Source organism: Lipotes vexillifer, unplaced genomic scaffold (genome assembly GCF_000442215.2).
Source record: "Lipotes vexillifer unplaced genomic scaffold, Lipotes_vexillifer_v1.1 scaffold477, whole genome shotgun sequence".
Classification (NCBI taxonomy): domain Eukaryota; kingdom Metazoa; phylum Chordata; class Mammalia; order Artiodactyla; family Lipotidae; genus Lipotes; species Lipotes vexillifer.
Window position 1 is genome coordinate 2,647,962 of NW_006770652.1, and position 3,420 is coordinate 2,651,381.

General features: G+C 42.0%; 1 protein-coding gene across 1 annotated transcript in view; it reads left to right on the plus strand.

The window, feature by feature from the left end:
• SSPN (sarcospan) overlaps nucleotides 1-3,420 on the plus strand; it is a 45,037-nt gene that overhangs the window by 33,832 nt on the left and 7,785 nt on the right. The window lies entirely within an intron of this gene.

Sequence of the window (3,420 nt, forward strand, 5' to 3'; positions counted from 1 at the left end):
CCTACACGAGGACCTAGAAGTGAAACTTTCAAAAATCCAGAAGGATGATCAGTTTCATAGTATTTAGACATGTCATGATGTACAACCAAAGTTATACGAAGTCTATTTGAGATGCTTTCTGTTCAAACTATTCAGTGGTTCTTCATAACTGCGTAACTTCCTTGGCCTTTTTTTGTTTTCCCTAGACTGTTTCTGGGTGACCCAGCATTTCTGATGGTTTCCATTGCTTTAAGGGCTTGTGTTCAGCTAAGATCCCTTTCCTGAGTTCTAGGCCCACGTGTCTGAGATTTGAGTTCAGGTGGGCATTATCGGTTTCCATTCCCATTCTTCTCTTCCTCTTGTATCTTGTGCCTTACTAAATGTGAACTCCATCCACCTGGTAGCTTAAGTCAGGTAGCTGAGCACCTTGCTTAATCCTCCCTCCCCTTCAACCCTCACACCTAATCAGTTCTTAGAGCCTTGGATTCTGCTTCCTTAACATCACTCAAACACACCTACTCTCGGTCCCTACTGCTACCTGAGCTCAGGCACTCATCATTTCTCCATAGATGGAGAACAGCCTCCCAGCTGGTCTTCCCTTCCCAATCCAGTCTTCACAGCCGGAAAGACCATTCTAAAAGGCAACATTGATCACATGATTCCCTTGCCTCAAATGTCCTAGATTGAAATAAAAGTTCCTTGTGACCTACTTCCTGCCCATCTCTACAAGCTCATCTTTGGCTTTTTCTTCTCCCATCCTCTGCACCAGAGCTCTGGGAGACCTCAATGTTTACTCTGCATTTCTCCATGCTTTTGTACCCACTAGTACTTGCTCTACTCTTCCTAACATCCTTCTGCTTAATTTCTGCTTACCTTTCAAAATCCATCTTCCTCCAGGAAGTTTCTTCAAGTTGCCTTCAGGTTAATCACCCCTTCAGTGTATTACAGCAGACACGGTCCTAAAATTTACATGGTATTGTAACTTCACTCTCCTCTTTCCCACTGAACTGAGAGCTCCTTGAAGGCTGAGACTGGTTTTTCAGCACTCAGTTCCTGAGCTGTGAAAAGAGTCTGGCCTCTAAAAGTGTTCTGTCTACTGACTAAGTGAAATACTCTAGAGTGAGGTTATATGTTCTTGTGCAACTTCTTGCTGGAAGACAGGCTAAATTAAGGCTTCACAGAAGTAGACACTACTGAAGAAGAAAAATTTGTTCAAGGAAGGCAGAGTCAGATTTTTAAGATACTGGTCATTTAGGCTTGATTGTTGGAATGTGTCTCTCATGAAGACAAAGGGGAGAGTTTTGGCAATTGCCAACTTCACAATAGCCTCTAGGGACAAAGACAGTTATGTAGGAGACAGCCTGACCCTGTGCACCTGCAGACAGATGCTAACAAGTGAGCCCAGGCACGTACTTATGGATCTAACCATCCCCACAAGCAAGTTTAGAAGCTTCCATTGGGTTTCTTGCCAATAAACAAAAAAGAAAAGGTCTTTCTTCCATTGTTTTAGTTCTGCAAATTCTTTTTTTTAAAGCATTTAAAAATTTTTACTTATTTATTTTCTTTATATTTTTGGCTGCTTCGGGTCTTAGTTGCAGCTCGAGGGGTCTTCGTTGAGACACGCAGGATCTTTTCGTTGCGGCATGGACTCTGTTGTGGAGTGCAGGCTTCTCTCTAGTTGTGGCAGGCGGGTTTTCTTTCTCTAGTTGTGGCTCGTGGGTTCCAGAGTGCGTGGGCTCTGTAGTTTGTGGCACGTGGGCTCTCTCGTTGAGGTGCACAAGCTCAGTAGTTGTGGTGTGCAGGCTTAGTTGCCCTGCAGCACGTGGGATCTTAGTTCCCTGACCAGGGATCGAACCCACATCCCCTGAATTGGAAGGTGCATTCTTTACCACTGGGATGTCCCTAGCTCTGAAAATTCTTAATTTGAAAATACACAGTAAGCCATTACAGGCCTTATCAAACTTATACCTCAATTAGATATATTTTTTTAGAAAGAGTTTTGAAAAGGAACTTCATCCCTGCCTTGGAAATATGGCCATGTTGTGGGTTACACAGACAACTTCAGTGTCATTACCTCCACATCTGCCCATGCTCTGCTGAAAAGCTGTCTCTGTGGGTCCTATCTGCTTTGTTTTCTACCCAGCCCTCTCCAGCCCACGCTGTGTCTGTCGAACTAGGAATGTCATCTCTGCTTTTAACCATCAGCCTGTCCTAATGGTGGAAAACCCTGAAAACAGCCTGTACTCAAGGAAGACTTGGCTTTTGGCTTCACAGTCCAGTGGAAACCTAAACCCGCAACTTGGGAACCAGTGAGGGCACAAGCCACTTATTGATTTTGTAATCAAGGGGAGAATAGGATAGAGGTGCTACATTAAAATGTTGTGTTGGCTTTGTAAATAAACAGCTCTACCACCCTAGCAGGTCCGAGGTTCAAAGCTGGCCCTGGGGATAGGAGTTATGAGTATCACCAAACCAGCCATCTAATGACTTGCTGGGTGACTCTCAGCCACCCTTCCAACATTGTCTCTAGGAAAATTGTGCTTATCAGAAAATGCAATTCTGTTGCTTATGTTTTTCATCCTAAAGTAGAACTTAGCAACCTTTTGAGGTTTCCAAAGTTGAGTGTGAATAGCTGTGCTTTGATTAGAAACTCTAAATCACAGTTTAAGAAACTCCAATGCACTAAAAAGAAAATCAAATCGAGTAGGTTTTATATACCACATCTTCTTTATCCATTCATCTGTCGCTGGACACTTAGGTTGCTTCCATGTCTTGGCCATTGTAAATAGTGCTGCTATGAACACTGGGGTGCATGTATTTTTTCGAATTAGTGTTTTCTCTGGATATATATATGTGTGTGTGTGTGTGTGTGTGTGTGTGTGTGTGTGTAATGGAACATTATTCAGCCATAAAAAGGAATGAAATAATGCCATTTGCAACAACATGGATGGACCTAGGGATTATCACATTAAGTGAAGTAAGTCAGACAGAGAAAGTGAAATATCATATGATATCACTTATATGTGGACTCTTAAAAATGATATAAATGAACTTATTTACAAACCAGAAATAGACTCACAGACATAGAAAACAAACTTATGGTTACCAGAGGGGATAGCGGGGGGTGGGGGGGTAGATAAACTAGGAGTTTGGGATTAGCAGATACACACTACTGTATATAAAGTAGGTAAACAACAAGGACCTATTGTATCACATAGGGAACTATATTCAATGTCTTGTAATAATCTATAATGGAAAAGAAGCTAAATATATATATAAATAACTGAATCACTTTGCTGTACACCTGGAGCTAACACAACATTGTAAATTAACTACACTTCGGTTTTAAAAAATGTTTTAAAAATTGAGTATGTTTTCTTTCAAAGTTGCCATGCCTCCTGCCAGCCTTCTTTGGGTCAGTTGCCCCACCCCCACTCTTTC